We start from the raw sequence: 14,570 nt of genomic DNA, 5'->3' as shown, positions 1-14,570 counted from the left end.
CTTGCTCTGTCTATATCTGCACATTACCAAAGTGAACAATTGAAACTCAATTGTAAGGTATGAAGACAATGTACTGAAATATCGGTTTTCATTTATTACACTTCATCCAAAATCAGAGCGCTATAAAATCTATTTTTCTAATCTTAGCATCCCTGCCTCTTTGCAGTTAAAGTACCTATAGTTCTATTAACTGCACATTCAGGACTTTTTTTCTTTTTGTATTATGATACATATATTCGTTATGCTAGCCGTAGGAACACTATATAAGGAGGAACAAAAGAACAATAAAACCTTGGACACCACTGGTTTGCCGGTAATGTCCTCTTTGTTCCTTTAGACAAACATTTCCTTGTTTATTCCTTACGTATGAGTTTGTAAAACAATTTGTTTTCCTTTATACACATAGATGCTCGTTTCCATCGGCAGCTGGAATTGAGTTGAAATCGGTTTGATATTCACTTGTTCAAGTCTATTGCCAGCAAAGGGATAGGAGCATGATTTGAAAGGGGAATCTGAGTATGATTGTGAGATGCGTGAGAACATGGGCTGTAAATATTGGCGGTATGTAATGATTTATAATTGGCTATTATACTATATGATACTGTGGCGGAGTGTCCCGCCCCTATTTATTATTATTTGTATTTTTGTTTGCGGCGCGGGTAAAAGCGCCGCGTCTTTTATTATTATTTAAAAACCCCGTGAGGATGCATGGCTGATCAGCTACTGATTACTTAAATAGCTGACAGTCATGCATCCTTACCAAACGCGTGCAGACTCTGGCCGGGGGATAATAAGATAATTACCAACTAGTTAATCCCTCGGCCAGAGTATATAAACCTGCAGCTCTCTGCACTTGATGTTGGGGTGTTGGAGTAGAGAGTACGGGGAGCGGAGAGAAGGAATAATATTTAAAAAAACAATTGCTAATACGTGCTGGATAATCCAGCACGGCACTTACTTGTTTGTTTATTTATTCGTTTGGCCCTCGTGCCCTTTTGTTTGTATTTTGTTTAAATATTTTGTTTGTTTATTATTAAATACGCTGAGTGCTTTTGCACTCAGTTTCACCCGCCCATCCACTGTTTTGGAGTCAGTTACTTCCTGGTCCGTGACGTCATCCACCACACCACTGCGAGCCAGACTGTCACATATGGTGTCCTGCGTGGGACAAAACAAACGCCTCCAATAGCCGGACCAGGAAAGAAAAGCTCGTTTTTTTTTGTTCGTTTTTTTTTCCAAAGTGTTTTTTGTGTGTTTTTTGGGGAAAAAAAAAAAAAAAAAAAAAGAAAATATGGGAAGAAGCGGACGGAGGAAGCAGCAGCTACAGCAGCGTGGGGCCGGTCGCAGGTCCCACTGTAGCTCAACCATGCTGGACGTCTGCCCCACCTGCTTGAAAGGTGAGGAGTGGTGCTTCGCTGTTGGGGAGGTGGGTCACATAGCACCCGACCAACCCCCTCCATGGCAGGAGAAAGAGGAGCCAGAGCGTCCAGTGAGGGAGGACCTGCATCCTCCAAAGAGGACGAATGCACTCTCCTCTGAGGGAGTCTGGGACTGGCTGGTGGAGCCGGGGAGGGATTATGAGGAAGCCCTCCCTGCAGTGATCAACCTCCTGTGGGCAAGAGATGGGGAGCGCTGGGAGGCCTGGGAACAGCAACACCACCCAGCATCCCTCCCAGACATCGCAGCCATGGTGCTCAACTACCTGGCTGCGGATATGGGAGAGACCCTGCTGCTGCCATCTCCAGCACCAAAGGGAGAGGAGCCATCGCTACCGTCTCCACCAGCAGAGGGAGAGGAGCCATCGCTACCGTCTCCACCAGCAGAGGGAGAGGAGCCATCGCTGCCGTCTCCAGCGCCAGAGGGAGAGGAGCCATCGCTGCCGTCTCCAGCGCCAGAGGGAGAGGAGCCATCGCTGCCGTCTCCAGCGCCAGAGGGAGAGGAGCCATCGCTGCCGTCTCCAGCGCCAGAGGGAGAGGAGCCATCGCTGCCGTCTCCAGCGCCAGAGGGAGAGGAGCCATGGCTGCCGTCTCCAGCATTAGAGGGAGAGGAGCCATGGCTGCCGTCTCCAGCATTAGAGGGAGAGGAGCCATCGCTACCGTCTCCAGCAGCAGAGGGAGAGGAGCCATCGCTACCGTCTCCACCAGCAGAGGGAGAATGCCTGCTGGTTTCGCCTCCACAGCCTGAGGAGGAGCCCGAACGTCCTACGCCCGAGTGGGAGGAGCCCGAACGTCCTACGCCCGAGTGGGAGGAGCCCGAACGTCCTACGCCCGAGTGGGAGGAGCCCGAACGTCCTACGCCCGAGTGGGAGGAGCCCGAACGTCCTACGCCCGAGTGGGAGGAGCCCGAACGTCCTACGCCCGAGGGGGGGGAGCCTGAACGTCCTACGCCCAAGAGGGGGGAGTCGGTGCGTCCACAGCCCAAGAGGGAGGAGTCGGTGCGTCCACAGCCCAAGAGGGAGGAGTCGGTGCGTCCACAGCCCAAAGAGGGGGGAGTCGGTGCGTCCATAGCCCAAGAGGTGGAAGTCTGCGCTTCCACAGCCTTAGGACCCAAGCTGCAGTCCCAAGAGCCAGAAGGGGAGGAGTTACAGGCTCAACCCCCTGAATTTTTCTGGGGGGGAGAAGGGCAGGATGCTGGTGTTCCCCAGCAGCCTCTATTTATGCTGCTGAAGGGAGCACGGCACACACCAGCCCAGCCGCCACAGCAGAGGGAGCCAGCACCGCCACAGCCTCCCTCTGAGTGGCCAGCATCCGCCCCATCGCCTCTGCCTCCACCACCACCAGGAGCAGAGCAGCAGGAGCTGCCTCTGTCTCCACCACCACCAGGGGCAGAGCAGCAGGAGCTGCTTCTGTCTCCACCATCACCAGGAGCAGAGCAGCAAGAGCTGCCTCTGCCTCCGCCACCTCCACCAACAGAGGGTGAATGCCTGCTGGTTCCACATCCACCGTCGTGGGAGGACTGCTTGCCCCTCCCACCTCCACCAGCAGAGGGTGAATGCCTGCTGGTTCCGCCTCCACCGTCGTGGGAGGACTGCTTGCCCCTCCCACCTCCACCAGCAGAGGGTGAATGCCTGCTGGTTCTGCCTCAACCGTCGTGGGAGGACTGCTTGCCCCTCCCACCTCCACCAGCAGAGGGTGAATACCTGCTGGTTCCGCCTCAGCCGCCGTGGGAGGACTGCTTGCCACTCCCAGCTCCACCAGCAGAGGGTAAATACCTGCTGGTTCCGTCTCAGCCGCTGTGGGAGGACTGCTTTCCCCTCCCACCATTGCCATTGCCTGGGGATGGCTGTTCTGCATCGCCTGGGGCTGCCTTTTGTTCTCCACAGGACACAGGGTACGAGGGAGAAGTGGAGCTCCCGCTGCCGCCTCCATGGCCAGGGGCTCCCCTCCCGAGTTCGCCTCCCGAGGGTCCGCTGCGGCTGTCGTCGCCTTCCGAGGGTCCGCTGCGGCTGCCGTTGCCTTCCGAGGGTCCGCTGCGGCTGCCGTTGCCTTCCGAGGGTCCGCTGCTGCTGCCGTCGCCTTCCGAGGGTCCGCTGCTGCTGCCGTCGCCTTCCGAGGGTCCGCTGCTGCTGCCGTCGCCTTCCGAGGGTCCGCTGCTGCTGCCGTCGCCTTCCGAGGGTCCGCTGCTGCTGCCGTCGCCTGGGGTCGCCAGGGATCCTGCTTCGCCTGGGGTCGTCGAGGGTCCGGCTTTGCCTGGGGTCGCCAGGGATCCTGCTTCGCCTGGGGTCGTCGAGGGTCCGGCTTCACCTGGGGTCGCCAGGGATCCTGCTTCGCCTGGGGTCGCTACACGATGGCCGGAGCTCCATGAAAGGGAGCTGCCAGAAATGAAGAAAGGGGGGGAGGTCAGGAGACCAGCTCCCCCAGCCGCACTTTCGCGGCTGGAGATCATGTGGTCGGAGCCCCACGGAGGGGAACTGCCGGCCATGAAGAAGGGGGGAGAGGTCAGGAGACCAGCTCCCCCAGCCGCACTTTCGCGGCAGGATAGAGTGTGGCGGGAGCCCCGGAAGAGGGAGCTGCCGGCCACGAAGAATGGGGGGGTGCCAGAGATTCCACCATGGCCACCCCCCAGAAGTAACTTGCTTCCCCCTCTTCCGGGACTTTAAGACTGAGGGGGGAGGTGGCCGTTGGGGCCATGTGTGCTGCGCACAAGGGGGGGCATGTGTGGCGGAGTGTCCCGCCCCTATTTATTATTATTTGTATTTTTGTTTGCGGCGCGGGTAAAAGCGCCGCGTCTTTTATTATTATTTAAAAACCCCGTGAGGATGCATGGCTGATCAGCTACTGATTACTTAAATAGCTGACAGTCATGCATCCTTACCAAACGCGTGCAGACTCTGGCCGGGGGATAATAAGATAATTACCAACTAGTTAATCCCTCGGCCAGAGTATATAAACCTGCAGCTCTCTGCACTTGATGTTGGGGTGTTGGAGTAGAGAGTACGGGGAGCGGAGAGAAGGAATAATATTTAAAAAAACAATTGCTAATACGTGCTGGATAATCCAGCACGGCACTTACTTGTTTGTTTATTTATTCGTTTGGCCCTCGTGCCCTTTTGTTTGTATTTTGTTTAAATATTTTGTTTGTTTATTATTAAATACGCTGAGTGCTTTTGCACTCAGTTTCACCCGCCCATCCACTGTTTTGGAGTCAGTTACTTCCTGGTCCGTGACGTCATCCACCACACCACTGCGAGCCAGACTGTCACAGATACCTATAGGCAATTTGTGTAGCCCAATGTCCGGTTGCATGTTTGATTGTAGACTGCAGACCTGCGGTCCCAATTTTATTTTGGAAGGAGATGTTTTTACAAACAGACCTATGGGTTAAATTAGCCGAAAGGATTGCCAGCAACTTAATATATTACATTCTTAATAAATAATGAAAACAAGATGTAAACTCATCGTAACAACATGCTTGAAAACTCAAGTGTTTCCTGACATTCTTTTTTGTCTTCAGATGCTTTTTGAGTTGAGAGGTGGTCTGGGTTAGTTTCAAGATGTTCAAAGAACTGTGTTTCTGAAACTGACTTTTAAGCATTACTTAAAAAGCACATGCTTCATGGGAGAAACACCAAGGGATTATGGGAAACACACTTCAAGATTCATTAAAGATGTTACAACGAAAGATTAATCTTTAGTGCAGATACTGCAGGAGGGGGGAGGTCCACTGTGTGTGTGTATCATTGACAGGAAAGGGAAGAGGTCCAGTGTGTGTGTGTGTGTGCACGTGTGTGCACGTGTGCGTGTATCATTGACAGGAAAGGGAAGAGGTCCAGTGTGTGTGTGTGGGTGTGGGTGTGCGTGTGCGTGTGTGTGTGCGTGTGTGTGTGTATCATTGACAGGAAAGGGAAGCAGCTAATATAGTCCCATAATCACATCAATCAAAATAGGTCTCTGTACTTGCTGCTTGGATTTTGTGAGTGAGAAGATAACGTCTTCTTACTGCAGCACAACTGCACCACATACTGACCTAAATAAACCTTGTGACCCCATCCAGAGATTTCCCTGTGGCTATACCCCCAGAACGATTCTATTAACTTGTGCAAGAGAAATCTGATAAGTTAGACATAAGTAAGCATCCCTGTGAGGGGAGCTTTATATGTGTTTGTAAAGTCTCCTCCTTCTCAACTGCTAATACCTCATAAATCATATCCGATGGAAACAATCTAACAGTGCCCTTCCATTTAACCTGAGTTATTTTCTTCATGCACAATCATAGTGTGTGATTCACTCAATTACTGGTTGGTGTTATTTTGTGGTACAGTATGCTTTAAAAAGTGGTACACCGTGTACTGCGCTTGCTCGGGTATGCACAAATGATTTTAGCTCAGAAAACAAGGAAACGCCCATCTCAAGGGGTACAATGTACTGACTTTGGCCCTTAAAGTTATTTTTAATATATATTTTTTCACAATTCAGCAAACGTATGTGACTTTAACTGCTGTGCAACAAATTGGATACGGAATGTTCCTACTCCACCTGCACCTAATTCGCTTCTTGCTTCTTTTACACTTTTAAAGTGGGTTTGATGACCAATGCTTAAAAGGAATACTTTACACCCTCTGATTTTGCATACTATTTCATTTTTGATTTGTTTATCATCTCATTATATGTTTCCTAAATGTTTTTTTTTTTCCCTAATGTTTCTTCACTCACATTATCTGGCATGTTTAAAGTGGTTGTAGCTAACACACTAAATACGTTCAGAAATCTCACTTTCATTCACTATATACTGCAGGTCTCAATGGCGCCATTTTGAAAGAAATGGCACATCGTACTACACGAGGTAAAATAAAGTTATCGGTTTGCTTGCCTTGCCTTCCAGGAAATATGTTACACTTCCCAGGTCATTTCACCTCATCTTACTGGCTGCAAACCATGTCAGACATTCAGGGAAGCAGCTGGTTATTAAAGGGGTGGGGACAATTTAACAATCTGAAAGCAAGGCCTGCACACAGAGATCCTTGTGCAGGCCCCTGTAGCTTGTTTTAAAATGATAAAACAAGTTTGCTCAAATTTCTTTGAAAACTACACTTTGTGAAATTATTTTGTTAGCTACAATCACTTAGTTTAGCTACAATCTCTCAGTTTGGTAGAGATTGTCCATCACAATCTTTAACAAACTCACAGCTTCCGGGAGAGGTTATCAGTGGACGTCCCTAGTTATAATTTTAATACTGGCCTCATTAGAAAAATGAGGCCAGTCCACATTGCACAGAGACAGCCCCAAAGGTAAAATATACTCAGTAGTGCCCTTATTAAACCATGCCAAATATCCATGTGGGATGATTAAGAACTTGTTACATCAGAAAAAAAATGGGATCTTAAATATTATGCAAATTCAGAGGGTCTATATTACAGCATACAGTAATATATAAAGAACCCTCGTGCTCTGACTACATGATTTCAAACCGGCTCTCGCGTCTCCCTCTACGTATCGGATGTTTTTCAGGTGAGTTGAAAAGATGTCATTCTGCTAGCCTGCAATCCTAACTGAGACTGACAGGGTCGCAGCTCAAATGGAAAGTAACGTGCTTGGTTGCAAATCACTTTCAAGTCAGTACCAGAGGCAGGGGTGGCAGGGGTGAGTGGGTAGTGTGTGGAAGTTTAAATTCGTTAAACACAGTCATTCCATAAATCTAGCTGTGCCCTTCCATTTGTTTTACAGTATAATGTCCAGTTTTGAAAGAAAAACGTGTTATTGTAAACACATCATGTATCTTTATGTTAAAACATGATATATGGTGCTACACTAGGTTACAGAAACCTCTGTATGATATCACTGCTTTCTGATAGTGTTGGACTTGCTTAGTCACCTGGAGGGTGACATTCACCCACCCCTTCAATGGCTTCTTTCCTGTTATTAACCAATCAGCTTCTTCCCCAATTGACTGACATGCTTCCAGCCAGTAACATGTCCAATTAGACACTGCTGAGGTGAAATGACCCAGGATGTGCAAGTATAACATATTTCCTGTGAAAAAGGCAGAGGGAATTTTAAATTATTTGAACCTAAACCTATGAAAATGCATGTTTCCAGGTTCATTCAGAACTGTGAATACAGCTGACAGACAGGCAAAATTCTGTAGAGAATAAGATCGCTAAGCTGACAGTGATTTGGAAAGACCAGCGTGTAATGCCAGTAACCAGAGACTGATGAGGTGTTGGTTGGATCTCTTTGGATTTGGTGTTATTTCTGTTTAATGTGTTGAAATATTTACCAGTTGAGATGAGCCATCTTGTTTTAAACAAGTCCTGGTGAGAATAATTTCTGAACTGTCACGAGATGGATCAATCACACTTTATGAGATCAATATTAAAAGTAATATAGGGTGATTCAGAAACAACCAACTACAGGAAAAAGCGGCACTTTTACAGAAGTTGACAAACATGTGGGCTTGTATGCAAGTCAATGTCGTAGAGCAGCAGATGCCATGAATAGCACAGTATATACAGTCGAACCTCAGAGATACGACCACCAACTTACAAACCCACCGGTCAAACGGACACCTCACTTTAGCCGTAAGTGTGCAATCACTCAACTATGTGTACGATGCATCTAGAAAGACAATCCTATCAGCGGTCTGCTATTCATGAGCAAGGCAAAACTACTGTACCAACAAATGCATCCAGACAGCGGTGAGGCAGATTCAAAGCAAGTAAGGCAATTTACTGGGAACATTTTAGTTTTAAACAGAGCAATGTTTTTTTTTAAAAACTGAGTAAGCTGCATGAATGCCTTTTGTTTAAAATAAAATAAAAACAAGCACCACATTAACCCATGATTTCCTGAATTTTTAAGTCTGTGTTTTGTTTTTTTTCTTCCATGTATAGTCCAGTTTAAAGCCTTTCAGACCATAACAATATGATTCTTGCATTACTGTGCTGTATCCTTGTATTATTCACCAGATTGAAAACTAATTTTCAAAGTTAGAGACATTTCAGACTTATGAACAACCTCCATTCCCAAGGTCTGCGTGACTCTGAGGTTTCACTGTTGCTGATATAGTATAGCTAATAAATTGTCCAGCCTATATTTTTCAGGAATGTTTCATTCTCTTGATCTGACAGTTTTTTTTTTTTTAATGAGAGGCTGCAATGCACTCAGGCATGTCCTGCAATGCAGATTGTGAAAATACAGCAAGGCAACATTAAAAAGAATGGTAGGCTATTAGCAGACATGTACATTCACTTTGTGACATTATCCAGCCAGAAACCAAATATAAATAACATTCAATGAACTTTGGCTGTGTTAAAAAAAACAAGAAGTCCACAGCGCCCCCTGCAGTTTTATATGCTTTTTTCTATTTTCTTCTGCCACCTGGTGGCAAGAATGGTGAAGAATAGCTGATTATAATCTGATCAGAAAAAAAAACAGATTGCACATTGTTATATTTTTGTGTTACAGGTCTGTGACAGGTGAAACAGTCATATGTGGGCTTTCACCACAATGTAAATGGCATTTCCTAACATTGCACATGCTATGTCATGCTGTCTGCATCAGAAGTGAAGTGAATTAAAGATGTCTGACAGCTGTTTTTTTGAGAGGGAGAGGCAGTTACCAGTTAGTTTAGTTTAGTTTCTTCACTTTGTGCCCCAGGCCCAGCACAGGTACATCTCAATAGTGTGGCACTAATACAAACAGTGACCTTTGAATGTCCCTCAGGTTTCAGGGTCCGAGAGCTGCGTTGTATACCAGGGGCTTTGTGCAGCTTCAACCCTATCAACATTTGATCAACTCTCTGAGCCTATCCCACCTTCATTAACTCTAGTTTCAATGTCTTATATGGAAATAAAAAAATAGAGCAATGGTTAGCTTGCCTGCTGTGTTGAGTGCAGTTTTAGAATGATTAAAAATGAAGATAACAGAAAGTGCAAATATAAAAGTAACTAAAAGTAAAAAATACATTTGTCCTTTTTAAAAAAAAAAAAATTACACAGAAGACCCCTTAAGACAAATAGTATGCATTGTTTTATGTGAATAATTCAATGCTGATTAACAGATGTGAGATGTGTACCCCAAACTGGTGCCCAGTTCTAGATTTCCTACCAGTGCAACTCCACTTAAACTATGTAGCTTTATATCTGTTGAAATGTTTAGTTTATATGGGGTATTATAAATGAAGTAATGAAGTATTATTTCTGTCGTACATACTAATTACAATAAATGTAGAAATGTGTAAGACAGTAATGTTGGTTAATTACAATTCCTGGAAAGAATAGTAAACTGCACTGGGCACTGGGAATAGTAAACTGACTGAGCTGTTGAGCCGCGTGTGGGTGGTGACGTCACGGACCAGGAACAGAAACCAAAGCAATGAATGCCGAGTGAAACTGCAGCGCTATGGCACTCACCGTTTTATTAAATAATAAACAAATAAAAGATTTAAACAAAACAAACACCACAAACAAAAGGGCACGTTGGCCAAACAAATAGAAATAAACAAATAAGTATCGTGCTGGGGTAAAACCAGCACGCTTAGCAGTTGTTTAAGTTTTAAATCTCCCTCCTTGCTCGCTCTCCCGTACTCTCCTCTGTACACTCTCCTCGAGTGCAGATAGCTGCAGGCTTTTATATTCTGGCCGAGGGGTTAACTAGCTGTTAATTATCTTACCCCTCGGCCAGAGTCTGCACGCGTTTAGTACGGATGCGTGACTGTCAGCTAGTTAAATAATCAGTAGCTGATCAGTCACGCATCCTCACAAGGTTTTTAAAATGCAAAACAATAACAAATAACAATCGGCTTTCACCGTACATAAATCGTAATATAAAATAAATAATAAACAAAGGGGCGGGACACTCCACCACACACATCAAAAGCTGTAATGTTGAATGCTGTCTTTTCGTTTCATATAAGTGATTTTATGTGTTAGTATATGTAACACACAGTGCTCTCCATATGTTTTTATAATCTAAATATGTGTTTTTTTATAATCTAAATATATATATATTTTTTTTTTATAATCTATATACATGCCCTTCATTTAGTGAATGTTTTACGTATATTTTCATATATTATCCACTAGCCAAGTAAGAAAAATGTGGAAATTAAGCCGAAGCGTTTAAATTAGAGTGGGACAGGGAAACAATCTGAAGCGTTTTGCACTGCAGTGACACAACGCAGCTATAAATACAATACAATGGCAACTGCACATGGAATTAACAATGCATATCAAAATGCAATGTATTAAAATAAAAGTAATAGCGTTTTAAATGCTTCATACGCTGCTGCAGACTCGCTTAGTTTAAAAAGAGAATATGTTCAATGAATTTGAATTTGAACTACATGCAGGGCTTATCTATTGCAAAGTCTGTTTAATGTCCTTGATGGAAAGCTGGTGAGATTTTGTATTAATTATTTACCTTATTGAGTAGTTTGTTTACTAAAAACAAATTATTTATTTCAGTATTTAATTTGTATTTAATCAAAGCATATCTTAAGGAAGCAGTTTTAAAAATGCACCAAAACATTAAAAAAATTGTTTTTAAAAGACAAAATAAAAAACTGTATATATACATCATTTATACAGCAAAATGTTAATGTATTATTTGATATAAGTTTTTAGCAATGGACAAAAATGTAATTTCTGTATTGTCCCTAATTATAACATAATAGGACACAGTTTTCTATGTCAGGGGATAGTGGCTATGGCCAGCAACCCTGGGTGATGACGCTATTGAGCAATGCAGAAACCGAAGCTCAAGTTCATTACACCATGCCCATGTAGCAACGCAACGTGTCATCAAGAGAACTTTCAGCATCCTGAAGAGTCGGATTTGCTGCCTGGAACATAGTGGGGGTGCCCTCATGTATAAGGCTCTGTGTAAATATTCTATATATACTTAAGAAATAAAAATAAATAATTTCATAATTATTATTTGTATTTCATACAAAAAAAAATCACATAAACGAAACTGTACAGCTCTGCTGTGTGTCTGTGTGTACTATTCGCCATGCACATAGTGCTGTGCAGTGATTGGCATGTGACTATATGCAATCTAGGCGGGAAATTAAAATACTACACACTGTAAACAAGAAAATGGATGTCTCTAAAAAGGCTAAAAATGTGTCTGTAGAAGATCACGTAAAGCAATATCCAGCAGGAGTTTTAAACAGCAATGGAGGTAAGCTCTTCTGTACGGCCTGCAACGTTACTGTAGATCACTACCTAGAAATGGCTGTTGACAGGCATTTAGATTCAAGTATTCACCGAAACAGAAAGGCGGAAATTCAGAGCAGTACTGCGACTGCTTTACTTGCAAAGAAACAAAAAACAGTGACTTCCATGTTCCAAAAGTCCACTGAAAACCGTGAAGCATGAAACACATTAAATATCCCTCTTGAAAAATTGGTCAACCAAAAGTTACGTAAATTATGTAGCAAATGGTGGAGTGATTTCTTCATCAGCCCAGCTGAGACATGGATACTTACCTAAAGTTGCAGATTCTGGAATTGGTAAAACAGTCTGGTTGGTTGTCAGTGGTCACTGACGAGTCGACTGATGCCCAAGATCAGTATGGGTTACACATTGTATTTGTTTTGCAGGACCTGAATGGTGAATATGCATCAGACTTATTGGAACTGAAAGCTGTCCTTCCAGATACACATTACCTACAGGCTGTTAATTACAATACTGTTTCACAAGCTATTGAAAAGTGCTTGAATAACTTTTACATTGATTTTTATGATGTCAGTGCATTTATCTCTATATTTGATGTTTAAGAAAACAATAATAATCTGTACACATAATTTATAAAATAGTTCTGTGCACATTCCGCGAAATACGGTACTTTACCTGTGACACTGCCGTGAATTCTAAAGAAAATGTCAGTGATTTTCACAGGGAATTGAGTAATTTGCAGTGCTCTTAAGCTTACATAGGCTGCATTGCAAAATAATTACCTGGCTGCTAGGCAATTTGGATTTTGCAGGTGCAATTGTTTGCACTGCACCTATCCTTACATCAACTCCTGAGAGAACAGAAATCAGTGCAGCCTAGTTGTTGGAGAGAGCCCTGGAAAAATACTGAACTGCAGCTGAGGACCTGAAGGCAACATAAGCTTGTAAATCCAGATTTGGGAGCTTGCTTCAGAGAGTTTTATGTAAACCCATTGGGCCATATTTTCAAAGTGTTTCCTCCAGTCTTTAATAAACTCCTGTTTTTTTGTAATTCTTGTTACAGTATGAGAAAGAGGGCTTAAGAGAACTGTTACCTTGAGAGTGTGTCAGAGGACTTGAATTATATTGTTGTTTTGTTCTACTTTTGTAAAATGAACAGGCATTAGCAGTTCCATGGACATGGAAGGGTTAAAAACACATGCCAAGTAAGGTAGTGAGCCTTGGTTCCAACCCTAGGCTCATCAAAGCAAGCAAGCAGAACATGGCATGTTGACCTTCAGCATACATAATCATCTTATGTTTTTGTCATACTGTGTCATGATTCATGGTCCATAACTGATAGCTCAAAGCCATTGTTAGAGATCTCAAAATCCAAATGACTGGGAATACTGTATGTAGATGCTGCTTTAGTCTCAGTGCATGTCTTATCTAATATTTATATAGCACATCTCAAGCCTCTAAGATTCACTCCTTGGCTGAACATAAAAGTATCCATTCTATTTTATGTATAACAATGGCTCATTCTTATTAGCATTATCAGCATTAACCTTCTTTTTGTGTTGAATTTTTTCTTTCATTGTTTTAATTTGGAATGTGCCCTGTGGATGAGAAGTTGCTGCTTCTTCCTGGTACCCAAACATTTTGTATTGAATTTGCATCTCAGCCCATTAAATTTAATGAAAATGTAAGGGTTGGACATGAACCACAACCATACCATTCAAGTAAAGAGCAAGCTCTCTAGTCATGAGGTGAGTACAGGTCTTATGCTGATGTCAGTATTACTAACCCATCAGCTGCTAGGAGGAGATCAATTACAGTTTCCTTTGTGGTATAATTCAAACATATTCCAATGGTCTCGCTGCAGGCACCAGAATGCAGCAGTTTAAAAGAGATATACCTTAAAGAGACATTCAAAACAATAAGGGAAAAATATATATATAGTTTGCTAAAACTAAATAGCTGATTGAAAAGAAGCAAATACATTTTTAAAAAGACAGATTAGAGGTTTAACTGCAAAAGACCCAGTTTCAGTATTTTAATTTAATGCACAATAAACATACATTGTGTTTAAATGCATCAATTTATTTGCCTTTTGACTGACCTTGCTTCCACCAAAGACTAGGCCTGTAGTCTATTCAAACCCATTAAGATCCTTGAATGGGATACTCTACTTCAAAATCAGTGTGACAAATAGACCCCAAGAGCCATCTCTGAAGAGCATTGGTACCTCAAATACAATGTTATCTTTTTACTACCAATGCTGAACAACAGGGTCTAACGTGAACACTCTTTCTCTACAGGCCATTCTTGGGAACAGACCTCCATTTCCAAACCCTGATGGCCGTTGGTAGTAACTAGTAACTCCTCCAGCTACTAGCAGCTCACTGAGTCATGTCACTGAGTCAGCAGTCTCATATTTTGATCTACACTAACTTGACAATCAATTGAAGTCCATTTGCTGAAGCTGCACATTTTAAGGCTGAATACATTTTGTTGGGAGGACTGCCCTGATAAACCCCTATGCATGTCCATTAGCTATACAGATCTCAAATGTGCAGTTTAGAAATAATATCTAAAACATGATATCTGGTACTACATTTGATCCAATAAATTCCTGTTTGCAAGCTGTGCTTTTAGATAATGTTGCACTTCCTTGGTAATTTGACCTGGAGGGTGGAATCTCCACCCTTCAATGACTTCTTATAACTGCTTCACCTATTGGCTGACTTTCTTTCAGCTGGTAACAAAGAATAAATCTCGACGTTTCAATGTTGACTCTTTAGAGAGTATCTAACAAAATAATCCCATTAATAGTACCTGTTTTGCGAGTCCATTAGCTCAACTTGGACTAATTAGCTGTCATTTATGTATTTATTTAAAATGTTATTTTTTAACAGAACTGCCCCTTTAGTCATAGTCGCACCCCACCTTACTGACTCTCCGCGTCCCCCAC

This window comes from Acipenser ruthenus, chromosome 28, assembly GCF_902713425.1.
Source record: "Acipenser ruthenus chromosome 28, fAciRut3.2 maternal haplotype, whole genome shotgun sequence".
NCBI lineage: Eukaryota > Metazoa > Chordata > Actinopteri > Acipenseriformes > Acipenseridae > Acipenser > Acipenser ruthenus.
This window is presented reverse-complemented; position numbering follows the sequence as displayed.